Here is an 18446-nt window from a genome sequence, read left to right on the forward strand (position 1 = left end):
TGAACGCCACATCATCTGAGACAATCTTGAAGGCAGAGCTAACCCATACGGTTATCCTCATGTAGACTGCACGCAGTTTATTAGCGTTAATTGACATCTGCAACACTTCTCCCTAAACTAGGTTCGCATAGAGAATGATCGAGCGCACCATTCTGGCTATAAGCCATTTAGAGGTATACCGTAGCCCTCCCATGTCCGGCATTATCCTTGCCAGAGCCATACTTACAGTGGATGCTTTGTCGCAAATTTTCTACACGTTTTGACTATAACTGAGCTTCCTGTCTATCATCATAAGCAAGTATTTGATGGTCGGCTTGGAAGTTCTGATCTTTCGGGGCTTAGTGATGAGGACCGCTTCCGTCTTTTCTTCCTCAAATGTCAGACCAGAGTTCTCTAACCAACCCGTGATGGCTTCCTTCGTCTGAGGATAATTTAGCATCTTCATGATGCATTGCGACCACGAGCAGTGCTATGCTGTCAGCATAGCCCACCATCTTCGCTTCCTCCAGAAGGAGAGAGATCAAGTACATGATATTCCATAGTAGTGGGCCCAATACGGAGCCCTGCGCGACACCCGCGGAAACAACATACTCTTGGGTTTGTCATCGATGTCACAACCAAGCCTCCTTTCAGCGAAAGAACTACCTGCGATAGTAGCGAGATGGGTAGGAATACCAATCATCGGCAGGGATTTCCGTATTAGAGTTCAATTGGCCAAATTGAATGCATTTTTCACGTCCAGGGTTATTACCACGCAATATTTGCTGGTGCCACCCTTTCCATGAATTGCATCTTCAGCCAAGCCAGTAATCAATTTGATGGCATGAATGGTTGATTTGACTTTACGGAACACATACTGCCAAATTTAAAAGGCTCTTATAAGCCTCAATACATTAACCGCACTAACATTGTCCCCACAGTGCCCAAAAGACATATGGGGATGTACGTATGTATGAGGATGCTTCACCTGGAGGTTTGCTAGACTTCCGCCCTTCCATGCTGCTGGAAACGAACAACTCAAAGAACATATCCGGTCTTGATTTCAGCTTAAGGGCATTCGGAACTCTGTTCAGTCCCGGGGCTTTGTTGTCTCCCATTCTACCGTAGATGTCCAGCAGCTCGTCTCCGGTGGCAGAATTGCCATCACATTCAGAGGTCACTGGAATGTGTCAGTGCCCTTCTATTGCTGGTGGAATAACCCATTAATGATGTTTAGCAAGAGGGTTGGACACGTGATCTGCGGAAATGAACGCCCGCAACATTGTCCCATTATGATCTTCCTACGGATTTACGTCCGCTTCCGAGTAGAACTCCTTAAAGTCTTTCTTTTAGTTCCGCTAAATATTGATGTTGAGGGTTTTGCGGGCTTCCTAATAGGTGCTCTCCTTTTGCCCCTCATAGATTCTGCCTATCGCCCTCTGAGCCGTTCTTCTGCCTCTGTGCCAGGCTGATCAAAGGCTGACTAGGTTTATCATTCCAACAGTAGTTTGGTCTTCTACTGGGGAATGAATATCTTCTAAGCATAGATTCACCACATGCTTTGATAATGCATTGGGCCACATGGACAGCTCTTTCCATAGAGGCGCCTGCTTTATCAGGTTGATCTAACTACACCTCTATGAAGGTCTTCTCATCCAAAACTTTTGCAGACTAGCCTGAAATCTTCCTCGGTTTCGAGCGTGATGGTTCTCTGCTCCACGGTTCCACACTTAGCCTAAAGTAGATTGTCTGGTGATCGCAGTGGGTGTAACTTTCGTCCATGCGCCAGTGTAGGGCTGTTCAGGCCTGCAACCGAGCCAGACCCTTCTTCCCGAAAAGTTTATACAACAACTTCGTTGGTCAAAACTATATTAAATTGCAGAAAAGCTTCTAATAAAGTGCGCCTCTTGGATTTGATTCTCTGCTATTCACGTCAAGAGCCCAACCTTTGAAGACACCAGCTATCACCTGTGGACTTTGTCCCCTTGCGTCAAGAGCATCGTTAACATTTCCTCGAATTCGGACAGTGTCAGAACTCCTTCTGAATTGGACGCTTTCTTGGTGCTTGAGCACCTACTGCTGTCACGCATCATCGTTTTTGTCGTCCAGCGATCTGCCACCATTTCATCTATGTTTGGTCTTGTTATCTGTGTTCTCGGTAAGGTAGTACTACGTTTGAACACCTCCTTCTCCAAATTCAAATCACTTGCAGGATTATATGCCACGGTAGCCAAGTTATTCACCACCGAAGCACTGCAGTCGAACGATATCGACGACCGCCAGTCCGCTTTCTAATTAACCCTCGCCCCCCCCCCTCCCCCCGCGCCGGCTTAAAAGCGACTTAAATATCTCGGTTGAATGCTATCAGCTATGGAGAACTGCGTTATGCTGCCTCACATAGGGAAACACAAAACCTTTTATATCTGAAACGCCGAACTTCCGGTTTCCCGACTTGCTTTAAAATTTGTATTCCGGGCTGCCGAGAACACTCTGGGCCCAGGGGAAATTCTCCCCTCTGCCCTATTTTCTACTATCTTCTACGTTTTTGCGCTGTTAAATATTCGGCATGTTTCTTGTCGTAGGTTAGGAAAGGTATGCTTTCATCAATTACATTCAGTTTGCTGTAGTTTCCTTGTTAGCCTACGATTATCTTCAAAACGGATGGCAATCACTTTATGTCGACCGATGTTGTTAACAACGTCCTTTACAAACGTAATAACTTAACTGGTTTTAGCAACCCTTTTCACCCACGCCATCTTAATTGTGAGATTTTTGTGGTAGGGGTCCCAAGCAGCGCTGCGTGGGACTTGATATACATGACGCTTATCACCTATATACCACGGTGATGCATTGAGAACAATTTGAATAGAAAAACGGCAAATATCAATTATTTCTCTCCACCCCCATTGGTAAAGAATGGTTCACGATACTTGCTATGTATTACCACTCAAATTTGTAAAGATTCTCACCCTTTCTTTTGCTGTTGGTACCTCCACACTTACTGTGGTTTATATTTGCGTCTACACCAACGATCATATGGAAGTGATGGACCTCACAGCAGGTCGCCAAATTTTCCATATAAGTTACAGTGCCTGAGGATTATGTAGAAGGTACGTCGTCCGTAACAGCACTTCTATCATTCAATAGCGGATATACCGATTATGTTTTCGCCGTATTGCAGATTTCATTCGATTTCAATTTCCGAAAAAGCAGGCAAAGATTGATTAGATAATGTGGCATATGCGCCATCAGTTTTCCCCATGTCACCTCCAATATGCAGCCGGTAATAGTCATCACTAAACTGGTAGGTCTGACCTCCTATTTCTCCATTTAATACATTGGCTCAAATCCAATCAAGTAGCTGTGCACATAAAGATTAATATAATCACGTGATCCATACTATATAGATGTGAGCAAAATGTTTGAAGCTAAAATTCGTTCCCCAATGAATTCAGGCTTTGTGTCTATTAGAATCGAAATCAAACTTGTAACCTAAACTTGAAAAGAAAGATCAAGAAACTAAGATAAGGTAATGGGAAAGTACAATCTAGAGAACAAATTGCTCTACTTCGAAATTTCCATTTCAGAGGATAGAAAGGTAAAGGACAAAATTTAGTGATGAGAATCATTTACAAAGTCATGATTCCATTTGTGCTCCCGTTCGACGATGCAGCAACGTGTTGAGAGTACCAAATTAAGCCATCATGAGTAAATTAAACAGATCAACAGTTTGAAGCTTGTGGCTTTTAATAACACTGGTTGCCAGGAAAACATGACATTTCCCAAGGATCCGCAAAACACCTACCCCAACCTTGCTTCTGTTCCATATCCTATACAACTGGTAAATAAAGCCAGCAGCACCTCATCTCCGCATATATTACACTTCTCGTTTGATTATATCGTTGATTACAGAGCCCTACTGAGAGGAAAACCCCCAAAATCTACTGGACAAAAGAACATCCTTGCTGACGAGAAGATTTTATATTGTATTTTCGTTCATTCCATATTCTGCACGAGATAGATGGATGCAACTAACTAAATCACTTTATGTCCAACAAAGCCCCTCGGGCCCTGTATGTTGAGAAGGGAACAATAGCGATTATATGAGGATGTATGTGCTTGAATGTGGCTTATAAAGGATAACTAATGAAATTCGTGTATGGTCAGCGTACACAAAAATCTACAGATTATTTGCTTTGAATCCTTCAAACGTCAACGAAATTGGGTGGCATGTTGTTTTTGAAAAAGTAATATGAAAATCGTCAAGCTGGTTGGTGTTTTCCGAGCTATAAGTAGAAAGACAATATTTATGTAAAAAGAGCTGTAAACAATGGTGATGGGGGTATTGTGAACGACAGTATGGTCTTCTGTCCATGGATTACGGTTTGTAAAGAATGGTATTATTTTGTCTTTTGGAATAAACTCCAGGGTATTTTGAACCGCCTCCCTTAAACCTTTTTCTGAGTATATTTTAGAGGTGGATTTGTTCTGCTCAGCTGTAAAAAATGTATAATGCTTGCTGAAATTAGTTTTCAGAAATTAAATGAATCCCAGAATTTCGCCTACTCAATTAAAACAATACAACGGGAAAGCTTTCTGTCAAGGTAAAATATAATAGAATGATTTGCATTAAATTTATGAAAACGTCTCATATGTAATATCAGCCAAAGCTTTGCTTTTAATCCTTTTTTTAGGTTGATAAATATATATACATAAATACGCGGATTATACAATCTACAGCAGCGGGAAAAATATACCAATAATTATGTTTACACGAGCAGTGGAACCAGAGGCACATGCCTAATATGGATCGAACTCATGACTATCCATTATCCCAATCACATCAAAGAGATTAGTTTCCAACCATTCTGCAGCCGAGTTAGGACAGGAACAGGTCTTCAGCGGAAAACTTGAAGGTCTCAAAGATATCACAAATATTAACCGCCCACTTCAGATGGATGTGGGGCCGCACTAGAGCCTCCCTACTCTTGAGTTGATGCCTAAAAATACACCACGCATGTCTGTCCGCGCTTGCTTACTTAGCCCGGATGGCGTAGCTAGCAATATTGTTACCACCCCTCCTTAATGCGTGATCTATTCACTACCGCTTCCACCCTTTGATCAGCTCACCCAGAAGCAATTGTGTGCGCTGCTTTTGAGTAACAATGGTGGTCCCTTTCCATGTAGTGCTCCCATATGACAAAACAGAAAGAGCCTTAGCCCAAAACAGCATCAACTGGATATTGGTATCGACATAACTGTATCTTCAGATTTTAGACAACCCAACGAAGACGGATCTCGGGTATTAATGCGGCGAGTGCCATCTAGTTCAGTGCCATGCGGAAGCCACGCTTGCTAGATATGGTAGGTAGGTAGGTATCAGTGGCCGCTCCGAGGAGCCCAATTAGCGCTTTGGTGCGCCGTTTTGATGCCACAAACTCCTAAGACCGTGACTGTTGTTATAGGAACAGGGAAGCGGAGTCCAGCTGGCTCGGATCTTCAGAGCCAGCCCGTAGCATTCACGAAGGAAAGCAGCTCTCCGACCCTGTAACTAGAAATCTCACTGAGGTCCCCAAAGAATGGTTTACCCAGTGTCCGCAGCCTGACTCGAGCCAGAGCCGGGCAATCGCAGAGAAAGTGCATGAGGGTTTCCCTTCCTTCTCCGCAGCTTCGGCAATGCGATCAACACTTTCGATGCTCTGCCCATTAGTGCAGACAAGAAAAGTAGAATGACCAGTCAGGCTATGATCGTTGAGATTGTCTAAAATTAGCGCGAAAAATAATGACCAAAAAATTATGTTCATCACTTATTCAGACAGGACCTCCTACCTGGAAACCACTTCTTTATCCTTAATAATAATGATCATATATATTTTATCATAGACTTGCATCTGAAAAATTGACTAGGGCTGTGGTTTCCAGAAAATGGTTGGGCCATCGGTTAATATAAGGGAATTTCGACCGGCGTTATCATTTTTGATGGCTCCACCATAACTAGAATCTTTTTAAGCCATATCAGCGTACAACAACCCTCGACGGGAACCGCACTCTAACTGTCAGTGGCTCTGTTGCTTCCCTATAACAGAACAAAAAGGACACTCCTGCGCACTCCCTTTACTTTTGATCAGCATTGAATATCCCTTGAAAAACAAACAACATGGACAACTTGAATCCTTACTTCTTAGAATTCGAATTTCCCTTAGATTTTACCACAGTGAAGCAGGAGTTCAAAGGGAAAGTAAAGTGTACAATATGGCTTCTTCTTTCTACGTCCTCAACTTCATGCCGCGCACTCTGCGTTTCTGAGTAATTCAAATGGAAGTGAAGGACATGAAGGCTTCACTTAAGATCATCGGCGATATTATTAGGAACAAAGGTTAAGATAATTTAAATGAAGAAAGTGAATTCTGCTAAATCTATCCGACGCATATTACCACCAAGTGGGCTGTATCTTGTCGTGAACGAATTCTCATTTTTACTCTTAGGACTTTCAACAAGGGTAAGGTCGCAGAACCCATCACATACTGAAATTTTCGAATAATGTTTATAAAGTGAGTTTGTCCATACAAATCGCGAAAAGCAAGCAAAACATTAACTAGAGAAAGTGACTGGAGTATTTTAGCAGTGTAATGGCGCGGTATTCTAGTAGTGTATTTGGCGTAACGTGAACCTGACCTATTAAAATTTTACCGCCTAGTAACAGTGAACGCTAAAAAAACAACAGGCAAAATAAGCTCGCGCGGAGGCGACTTCTAGATAGGGACCGACAAAAAACGCCGCAGTAACCCCCTACTTGAAGTACTTGAGTCCGAATACAAATCGGAGTTAATAGTCGGAATAGACAATGAGTCCCAGTCAACACACGACTCCAGGGAAATTCTAAATGAACCCACAGCAGTCAAGAAGGAGCTAGTACTGACGAAGGAGCAAAACTTGCGCTTCATAAGGAAATTCAATGAGGCGCTCTCACGAAACAAGTCCCAGGAAGACACACAAACGATACAAGGAACTCAGCAACGTCAGCCAGAAATTATGGAAGAAGGACAACAACACAAACGCCAGCAACACAATCGCCGGCAACTAAAAACAAGGAGGTAGGTCAAAAAATGTCACCACTCGTTATCATAGAACCTCTGAATGATTTTAAATAAGCAGAACATTTCTCGCGCCCTTCCCTATAATTACTTAATTAAAAAGTCAGGTAATTCTTATCAAATCATTACGAAGACCACCGAAGGCTACGACCAGGAAAATCCTCCACCACCTTCACACCTTTCCCTCCGAAAAGACAACCAGTCTTATCTTCGGAGACCTTGATTCCATTTTCTCTACTTAAGAAATCGCTGAGGAACTGAAGGCGCAAAGGCAAAACCGATAAGTATCCAGTTGGACATCTGGCTGGTCACATTTGATTCAACGTTCTCCGAAGAATCATATATGTTGGCATTGAGGATCCCATTATTCGCTTCGAACAAATTAAAAACAAACAGTTATTGCAATGCAAGAATTGCCAGCGTGTGAGTCATGTGACAACCAACTGCCACTAAACCTACCGCTGCGTCAAGTGTAACCAGGTTCACGGTCCGGGTGAATGCTGCAAAACATCGCAGCAGACGCAAGTGCGTTAATTCTGGGAGCAACGATCACCCTAAAACCTGTTCAAGCTTCGTTAGGGTCATGTCGACGAAAAATGCTCAGAAACGAGCCAGCAAATCGCAAGAATTCCTGCAGATGCTCAACGCGATGATTGGCATTCTGAATGAACTGCCAACAGCCATCTCTAGAAGGAAAACTGAACACTTCAAGAGGTTATTCTAGGAAGCGGACTTCAACCCATTGGGAGGTGCATACAAGGCAGTTATGGCATCAATCAAGGGAAAGCGCTCACGCCGATCACCAACCCTGATTTGCTCCAGGATATCATTAGCACTCTCTTCTCACAAGTTTCAAGTGAATCGAACTTACCCATTGTCCAGATAGATCCCGACGAAATTCCCGAGGTAACCACTGGAAGCCGCGAAGAAGATTGCCGAAAATAAAGCCCCAGGTTTAGACAGCATTCCAAATAAAGCGTTGACAGTGGCCTTTGAAACAGTTCCAAGGTGGTTCGCTGAAATATTTACGACGTGTCTCATAGATGGGATTTTCCCGGAAGATTGGAGGAAACAGAAGCTTGTGCTAATCCCGAAACCAAATAAATCTTTGGGTGATCCTTCGTCTTATAGGCCTACATGCCTACTAAACGGCATCCGCAAAGTTTTCGAACAGGTCATCTTCAACAGGATCGAACCAATCACAGAAAAGGAGGGTGGGCTCTCAAACAGGCAGTTCGGATTCCGAACGGCAAGATCTACTGTCAATGCGATCAGCAGCACGGTGACGGAAATTTCGGAAAAAGCAATGGAGGCGAATAAATCTTGCGCAGTAGTTACTCTTGAAGTGAAGAATGCTTTCAGTATGGCAAAATGAAGCAAAATAATTGTGGCTCTAGCCAAATTGTGTGTACATAGTCACGGAATTTCTCCGGGTGAGGATATTGTGTAACGGTTCAGACGATGGACCTAAGACGTATACTCCAATCTGCGGGGTTCCACAAGGATCAGTCCCCAGTCCTCCCCTGTGGATATTAATGTATGACGGAATTTTAAAGTTGCAAAGAAAGAAGTGATAATCATTGGCTTCGCAAACAACATTGGAGTGACTATCGTGGCACAAGATATTGATGGGATCGAGGTACTCACAAGTGAGGCATTTTTTGAAATCAGGTCTTGGCTAGAGGAAGCTGGTCTGACGCTCGCGGAGAATAAAACCGAAGTAGTTTTGATTACCATGTGAAAGAAGCAAACGTCGATAAAAATCAGGATTGGTGAACAGATCATACAGTCGCAGCCAACGCTGAAATACCTAGGAGTCTTGGTTAACCGAAGACTGAAATTCAAGTTGCATTTTGAAAATTTATCAACCAAAGCTTCAGGAGTGGTGTTGGATGTTACCAAATATAGGTGATCCTAGGCAGCCCCATACCGATTAAGTGCATTGCGAATGTCTTGCGCTTACCGTACAACATCAGACGAAGCAGCCTGTGTGATAGCAGGCACGGTCCCCATCGACATCTTGGCGAACGAGGGTCGACGCCTCTATGAACCATCATACGCAGTCAGGGAGTCCTATACCTCTCGTCGGCAATTGGCACGAGTTGAATCTATTTTGGAATGGCAAAAATGATGGGATGATTTACCTAAAGAACCCTGAACACACAGGATTATTCCAGATGTCTTTAAATGGATCAAACGAAGGCACGGTTACCACCTAACTCAATTCGGACGGCGCACGCGGAGGGTATCGTGTATAACTTTATCACTTCGGGCGAGACGACTCCCAGTATTGCCCAACATGCGTGATGATTCCGGAGGATGCGGAGCATATTGTTTTTAACTGCTCGCGGTTCGCCGTGCACAGAGCGGAGGCGGAAATTGACGCCATGCTAGCCCCTGAAACATCTTGGAGGGCGGTGGAAAAATTTATGAAGGCGAACCACAATCTGCTGTGGAGGCAGAAGCTTCGGAGGAAAGTTACAAATACCGACAGGAGGCGCAGCTCGTAACTGATCCTGCCCGGAGACGTAATACCGAAATGGCAGCCCCGCGGGGCAAGCGAAGAAGATGGAGGTGATCTTAGTACGTAAAAGTCTCACATAACTGTATGGCAGAAGCCAGCGGTAGGTTTTGAACCTTTCCACCTTGCAACGCATAAAAAAAAGACAGACAGCTGGACAGGCAGACAGACAGTAAACCGATTTTTTTTGTTTTGATTGATTTTAAAGCCGCTAGATCGGTCAAATACTGGGGGTATTGCAGTGTACACAGACTAGACAAGGTAATAGCAACCGAAAATCATGTCGTTATTTGGATCATGATTATCGAGTAAGCCGCTTCGGTTTGAAAATCGTTGGGAATATTTTATTGAGAAGTGTTAAAATTTGTGGTTTAAATTTTTCTATCAACGGCGTTTAAGACAACTTTTAAGGAAAAATGAAAATGGTGATATGCACGATAAATGGTCGTGATAGTTATCAAGGTAAAAAAGGAAGCACCTTGATATTTTTTCGTTTTCTGAAGAATGAGACAAATTACGAAGAGTGGAGAAAACTTTATAAAAAGTAAAGGACTTCAAAAACGTGCATATTCAAATGATTACGGCAGCAGAGTAATGAAAGAGATAGACCCAAAAGAGTAAAGCTCAGGGGACCAAAAAGGTGGTACAAAATACGATAGCATCTTTTGAGATGTTATTCAATATGAAGATGAAATTTAAAAAGCAGAAAAAGGCTAGACACTTTATTCAAGATGGGCGCATAACTCATCAAACGCTACCTCCTCTCTAACTTGTGAGCAGCGCGACCAAAAAGCAGCATCCTGGTATTGTTTTCCGCTTATATTTATTCATTTTCCCTACTTCTTGGACGAAACCGTCTATTCCTTTTTAAGGTTTTGTGTGAAACAGCACCTTATCAGAATCGATTCGATGTCTGTCTGTCTGTCACACCCGATTTATTCGGAAACAGCTAGACTGATTGTCACAAAAATTGGTGAGAGCGTGTGGTCCGTGGTGTTCCTTTTACATACAGCAAGTGACGCTATTTTGTATTGAATTTAAGAGGGGCTCCCCATACATGCGAAACGGTGGTGCAAATATTTTTTTCGCAGAATATGGTCGTGTATGGGGTATCAAAAAAAGGTTCAATTAGCACTTTTCGAAATTGGCTCATTTTCATTTTTTAACCTTGAGTAAAACTTAGGGGAGTTTTTTTTTTTTGGGAGTAGGGTAGGTGAATGCGTTTACGCACAGAGTGTTGGACTCCCGCAACAGCACGCTGGCGGACTACCAACTAAACACCTCCCCGTCATCAGAGAATTAGCCTGGAACCGTTTGACACATTACTTCGGGCTAGCCCTCCCGCTCTCCCGGCTTTGGGACCCTTCAAGTCAGGGAATTCCTTTCACCAACGGGAGGGGAGGGGAGGAAGGGAGTTGTTAGTTCAGGGAACCCCTTACCGTCCGATCCCTCTGCCGGTCGAGTTCAATCTTCTTCGTAGTAAGAAGAGCCCGAACATAATGCGCAATACGATTCCAGCTGCCAGCGCTCTTCAGCATCTCTCTGACAATGTTGTCTGGAGAGAGCTCCCCTGTGTCTGCATAAAGCTGCTGGCGGAGGCCGTCCCACCTCTCGCAAGAGAAAAAGGTGTGTTCAGCGTCATCCGCCACTCTATTGCAGAACACACAGTCAGGAGATCGCGCCTTCCCAACCCTGTGCAGGTAAGACTGAAAACCTCCATGCCCACTTAGAAGTTGGGTAAGGAAGTAATCAATCTCACCGTGCTTTCTGTTCAACCACGGGTCTAATTTGTCGATGAGCCGCGCAGTCCACTTGCCCCTTGGCTCATTTTGCCAAGAAAGTTGCCACTCGTTAAGGGTGCGTTGACGTTCTTCACGGGCAACCACTTCTCTTAAGTTTTCGCCCTTACGGCGATAGATAGCTTTGCGCTCCTTGGCAAGGAGGGCAACGGGGATCACTCCCGCAATCACCATCACAGCCGGTTCGGAGACAGTGCGATAAGCAGACGCCACTCGCAAAGCTCCCCGCCTCTGCACTTGAGCGAGGCGTTTACGATGCACCTCCTTGTCAAGGGCATCAGCCCATACCTCCGCACCATAGAGAAGGACGGACTGCGTTGCTCCCATGAGGAGACGTCTCCTAGTTGATATAGGGCCGCCGACATTCGCCATTAGCCGACTCAAGGCCGCGACTCCTGCTGCAGCCCTGTCCGCGGCTGCTTTGATTTGCTCGAAGAAGCTCATCTTCAAGTCGAGCATTAAACCAAGGTATTTAACCGTTGGTTTTGACTCTATAGTCAACTCGCCGATCGATATGGGACGCAAGGTCGGGATTCTTCTTCTGGTCAGGATGACTACTTCGGTTTTTTCCAGCGCAAGGTTGAAACCGTGAGCAGTCATCCATCCGCTTACCCGTCGCATCAATATGCCAAGTCTGCTTTGCGCCTGTTCAACAGTGCGTCCGGCAACAAGTGCCGCAACGTCGTCTGCATAACCGACCAGGCGCGACTCTTCAGGCATATCGAGTCTCAGCAGACTATCGTAGGAAGCGTTCCAGAGGTCCGGCCCTAGGATGGATCCCTGTGCTACTCCCGACGTGATTTCCATCCTCCTCTGGCCCTCTAGCGTCTCATAGAAAAGGGAGCGGTCTTTCAGATAATCCCTCAATATCCGCAAGAGATAGCTTGGCACGTGAAAGGAGTTCTCTAGTGTGCCCAGCATATCTGTCCATCTCACGGAATTGAAGGCATTTCTGGCATCAAGCGTTATGAGGAGCACTATCCGTCGAGATCGGCGGCTGTGTGCCCCGGCTCGATTAAACGCATCTACGACCTCCATAACAGCATCCACTGTAGATTTCCCTGTTCTAAACCCGAACTGCCTTGCGGATAAGTCCCCGGCAGCACGGATCGCTTCAGCGAGTCTACCCCTGATGAGCTTCTCGAGCACTTTTCCGGCCGTGTCAAGCATACACAGCGGTCGGTATGCAGACGGGAGCTCCGGATCTCCTTTACCCTTACGGATCAACGCGAGTCTGGCCACTTTCCAGCGAGAAGGAAAAATGCCCTCCTTCAAGCACGCGTTGAACGCTTCGAGGAGCAATTCTGGCCGTTGGCGGAACACCAGTTTGTAAACTTCCGCCGGGATGCCCTCAGGACCTGGCGCCTTCCTGTTTTTCATAGTGAGAACCGCTTCTTCGAGTTCTCCCATTGTGAAAAGGGGGCAATCCACGACGCTTTCCGCCCTGTTTACATCAAGCCGTACAGGGTGTCTGGGGAACAATGCCCGCACAATGCGGTCCATCTGGTCGGTGCTCAGTATGCAGGGCTTCCGCAGAGCCCCGATTTTCCGAGTGACAAGCTTATAGCCAAGTCCCCACGGGTCATCATTCACCTCATTAATAAGATTTTGCCAGCCGCGAGCTTTGCTTTTATTTATAGCGCTGCGGAGTCTCCTTTTTGCTGATCTATATTGTGCCTTTATGGCACATGCCTCCTCGTTGGCGTACAAACGTTGTGCCAAACGGCGGAGCTTATGACACTCCTTCCGTAGGTCGGCAATTTCCGCCGTCCACCAGTACATAGAAGGCTTGTCGCGCCTGGGGCCTCTCCGGGGCATGGAAGCCTCACACGCCGTCGTTATCAGATTCATCACTGAATTTACGACGGTGTCAGCTGCGACACCACCACCCCCCGGAGTGCCCCCCAGCGCGGCCCTACCTGCTCCAAGAGCTTCAACGAACCTTCCGATGTTCACCTTCGCGACATTCCACACGCAGGGGGAACGTCGTGTTGGTGCTCGCCAGCAAGTAGCGTCAAACACTTCGAACGCAATGTACTGATGATCACTTGCCGAGAAATCTTCTAGGACTCGCCACCCGTCCACCGATGATGCCAGAGATTCCGACGCAAAAGTTATGTCGGGAATGCTTCCTTCACAACCTGAGCGCCGAAACGTTGGCGTGGATCCGGTGTTTAAAATTACGAGCCCGGTTCTCGCCGCCATTTCCAGAATCCGTTTCCCTCTGGAGTCTGATTGAGGCATGCCCCATTCAAGAGCCCTGGCATTAAAATCACCGCCAACCAGGATTCGTCCCTCCGTGTTCGAAACGGCGTCCTCCAGAGCATCAAGCCGGCGTTGAAAGTCCGGAATCGACTCATTCGGCGTCAGGTAAACGCTAAAAAACGTTATCCCTAAACACCGGATCCAGGCAAATCCGTCCCCCCGGCCTTCGGCAAGAACACGAAGTCGAACGTCGTCCCGAACCCAGATGGCAGCGGTGCCCGATAAGTCGAGATACCATGAGGACGGGTCCTTGTTTCGGTATTGCTCGCTAATCAGCACTAGATCAGCATTTACTTCCGCAGCGAACTGCGCTAGCAACTGGTGAGCGGTTGCACTCCGGTGCATGTTAATTTGCAAAATGCGGATCATGGCGTTCGCACCCTAGCCCTCTCCAATTCCGCCCTGAAGATCGGACACCGTCCCGAACCCGCAGTGTGTGCGACGCTCTCGCCAGATGCGCCACGATCCCTGCAGAGAACACAACTCTCGCTTTCCTTGCAAGTCTTCGCTTGATGACCCGCTTGGCCGCATCTCCGGCATGCTGTCCTCCTGTCCGGACCCTTGCAAGCTGCTGATGTGTGTCCATAGTCCAGACACCTGTAGCACTTGGTGGGGACTATCCGCATTCGTACCCTGCATACTACCCATCCGATTTTGATTCTCCCGCTGTTAAGGAGTTTCCTCGCATATTGCTCGGGGACATCCACCACGGCAAGTTTTTGGCCTCGAGCATTTACAGAGGTAATACCTACCCGGGCATTGGTTACCTCTGGACATTCACGCTTTAGCGCCTCCTCTACTTCGACCTTTTCTGTGAGGCAGTCAAGATCCCGTATTTCCAGAGAGCACATGGGTTCTAGGCTGGAAACAAGGGCCTTCTCCCCCAATAGCCCCTTGACCGCTTCGCAGAACGTGCTCTTGTCGGTCGTCTTTGGGCCCAGTTCGACGAGAACTCCACCACTCCTCGTTTTCCGTATCGAAGACACCTCTGCTCCGTTCTCCTCGGGTTTCATCCTGTAGCGGATTTCACTAAGGACTTCCGCAAATGTCTTGCCTTCCGTCGGCTTAATGAGCAGAGCCGACGATCTAGTCCTTCTTCGTTTCCTCGTTTTTTCCGCTACTTAGGGGAGTAAGGGCTCAAAATATGACCCTCAAAAAGTGTAATAGGTTTCGTTCTCAGAACCTATTCACCCGAAAAATATGGAAAAAATAACAGTGAAGTATCTAAACGAAATCTAGGCCCACAATACATCCCGTTCCGATATCTGTACAAATAAAGTTAATAATAGTATATTAGCATATTTTAGAACTTTCGCCGGACGCCTCCCTTAATTTCATGCCAAAACTGGCACTAGCATAATGGATAACATAATGCATAACTTTGAGAAGTTTGAAGGAAATCCAACTATTATTAACAAATATAGAAGGTGAAACGTTCACATTTTGTGTGAATTTCGTGCATTCTACAAAGTGTATGAGTGTAGTGAGCTGACGTGAATGGGAGGCCGCAGGGAAACATCTCGTTTTAGTTTGTTAATCATTTATTTATCAATATTAATTACTCGAGAATGCATATGTATATATTTATATGTATATGTAAATGAAGATTTGGAGTAGTGCGTAATTCAGATAAATATATTTGTACATTGAACAAGCGGTATTCAATATACGTACTTTACCCGTACATATGTATATTACGGAAATATATGTACGATCAATTTATATACGTCCATATATAAGTATAGTAGTCTAGGCAATGGGCAATGTTTGTTTGTTTAGGGTGGGAATAATACCTCCGCCTGGAATATGTACGTATTTCAAGTTTGAAAAAAAATATGAAGGAATATTTTGGGTTTTCAGCAATATAATAACAATCGTTGGCGCAACAATCCATATTGGATCAGGGTCTTGAAGTGTGTTAGGGCACTTTATTCAGCAATATACGAATGGGAAAATCTCTCACATAAGATGAACACAAAACTTTTATACCCGAAGCGCCAGTTCCCAGTATTCCGACTTGTTTTCATTGGATGTTTGCCCATGAACTAGGCATCCGAAAGTTGTTGTGCACTTAATGCAGTCCACGGTTAAATTGATGGTGGGCTTCGCCCTTTTCAAATAAATAAATAAATAAATCCAAGTTGTCAAAGCGAAATAGAAGTATTTCGCCGAGGTTCAAACAGAGTAAGTTGACATTAGGGTGAAAGTACATTTGTTTCGCTTGTTTCTAAATAAAATGATTAAACCAGGGTTGATCACGATTGTTGCAAACAATTGGAAACACTGGATCTGCAACAGGCAGACAGGCAACTCAAAGTTCGCAATAAAAAATACTTAGACATCCACGAAAGGGCAAATTGCGAAATTGAAAAAATCCAAATGAAAAGATGCCTTGGAGTAGTGAGAATATTTCTTCTGTCATTTCACTTTACTCCACTGGACAACGAGCATACAGGCTTCCATACAAGAGAAAAGTAGCACTGTCAGCAGTGCCGACACTGAAGAAATGGGTTGCGAGGATAAAACTAAATGTGCTGCAACTACTGTCAAAACCAAAGTACGACCTTAAGAAACGATGTGTGTTTTATCTTTTGGCAAAATTAAGATCAGAAGTACTTTTGAGTATGATAAGACCAACGACTGTGTTTTGCATCCATATAAATATGTACAAGTGGCGATGATTGGTGGTATATTTTTTACCAATTGGAAGCAAATCACATATTACGATTACGATTGTGGAATGACGGAGTATTAATTTTTCTGTTGTAGCTGTAGTTTCAGATACGATTCCCATGAATGTAACATCACGCAGGGACCCGTCGTGAATGAAGTTAAGCCATTGTTTGGAAATTCTTCTGATGAAAGAAAAACCGAAAAATTTAAGAAAAATCAAGGGGCTGCCACTGTATGGTGCCTACATATATTCAAAGAAAGTTAGTAATTGTATATTGCTATAATTTTTAGTAATTGACTACAAAACCGCTTTAAGTTCATTCTAGCACCACGAAATTTTGCAACGTAGCCCATAACATAGACCATGATCCTGCGAAATTTGGTGGAAATTCCACTATTACTAACCAAGTTATAATAGGTCAAATTCATCGCTTCTTTGCAAATTTAATTCAATTCAGCTTCAACTGAAACAACTGTAAGCAGCCTGGAAGGAGAAATAAAAGATATTCTCTTCGACGAAATGACACCAGATGTGCTAGAAAATTTGGCGGAGTTGATTATTAAAAAGCGCCGAATCGAAGGAAAACAATGTAAATTGATGCAGATTCCTCTACATATACCTGGCACTGCAACTGAAAAACAGTGAAATCCACAGTCGTAGATAATAATGTTAAAATATCAACAGCAAACAAAGTGCTTCAACAGCCACGCATAGATTTTCGCTTGTAATAGAGGAAACCAGCGAATCAAGTATTCCTGCAGCTTTGGGGCCCAATCTGTATTGCCCTCAGCTTCCATTGAGAAACTGATTTGCAGACATTACGAATAAGTTTATCGTTGAGAATTGTCAACTGTGAGTGATTTTTTGACCCATAGAGGCAAGTCAGAGCTAGGAGAATTGTTCACTTCTCATGAAATCCCCACCAATGCTCACCACAGCCGCTCTGTGGGTGGAGAGGGTGACATTCTTTCAAACATGAACGCTGCGAAGGTCCCGGGGAATGCCTCGTTTTATTAACTAGTCTAAGCAGATGTGGTCCATGATTTGCTTTCTCTCTAATTTTCTGATAAGGCGTTCTCATTCGAAGACACACACCTCGTAATTGAGCGATTTTCCCATGTCACCAGTATTTTGATTGACTGTAGAGGTACGGTCGTCGTCTCGGTAAAGAGGCATTGCACGTTTCAAATATTCGCCTTTTGTATCACTTTTTACGGTTTTGTGTAAAATATTAAAATCGGTTTACTGTCTGTCTGTCCGTCTCACCGTCACACGCATTCGCATCGGAGATGGTTGTAGCGATTGACACCAAATTTGGTAAGAAGGTAGGAACTGTGAACCCTCACCCATACAGGGAGTTACATCCTTTTACGACAAATTTAAGAGGGGCCCCATACATGGAAAAGGGGGTTGTAAATTTTTTTTTCGTCAAATATAGTCATGTAAGGTATGAAACTAAAGGTCTCGATTAGTACTTTTCGAAGCCGGTTTTAGTTGTGATATTTGTTTGAAAAGTAGGGAGTGCGAGAGATTAAAAGTGATAATTTTTTTAACGAACCCATTCTCAGAAACTACTCAATCGAAAAATCTGAAAAAAGTCAGAAGGCTGCCACTATATGCTGCCTAGGCTCCGAAATACCTTCCATACCGATACCTGTTCAAATAAAGTTAATAATAGTACATTGCTATAATATTTAGTAATTGACAGGAAACCCTCAAGTTCACCCTAGAATCACAAAATGATCCTGCTAAATTTGGTGAAAATCGGACTATTACTAACAATGTTATGCTAGGGCCAAGCTGTCGCTTCTTTAGAAATTCAAGACTGTGAATGTCAATATCGCTTGAAAGTGGATATTTTCACATAATACATGCATATATTACGTGCTACATACTAATGGGACAAATGCACACTCAGATCTCTTTATAAAAGAAATACACAAAACCTTTCATACCTGAAGCGTCTAGCTTCCGGTTTCCGGACTTGTTTTAGGGTGGATTAGGAAAAATCGTTACGACCAACGCAACCCCATGTCAGGAAATTGTTTGTCCATGGTCCACCTTCCATTTCCTTTTCATTTGTGGAAGGATTCGACGGTGGTAGTTCTAAGTGT

At 44.4% G+C, this 18446-nt stretch overlaps 1 protein-coding gene across 1 annotated transcript in view; it reads right to left on the minus strand.

The window, feature by feature from the left end:
* Positions 1 to 18446, minus strand: part of LOC119649198 (BAI1-associated protein 3) — a 303977-nt gene that overhangs the window by 70324 nt on the left and 215207 nt on the right. The window lies entirely within an intron of this gene.

This window comes from Hermetia illucens, chromosome 2 (assembly GCF_905115235.1).
Source record: "Hermetia illucens chromosome 2, iHerIll2.2.curated.20191125, whole genome shotgun sequence".
NCBI lineage: Eukaryota > Metazoa > Arthropoda > Insecta > Diptera > Stratiomyidae > Hermetia > Hermetia illucens.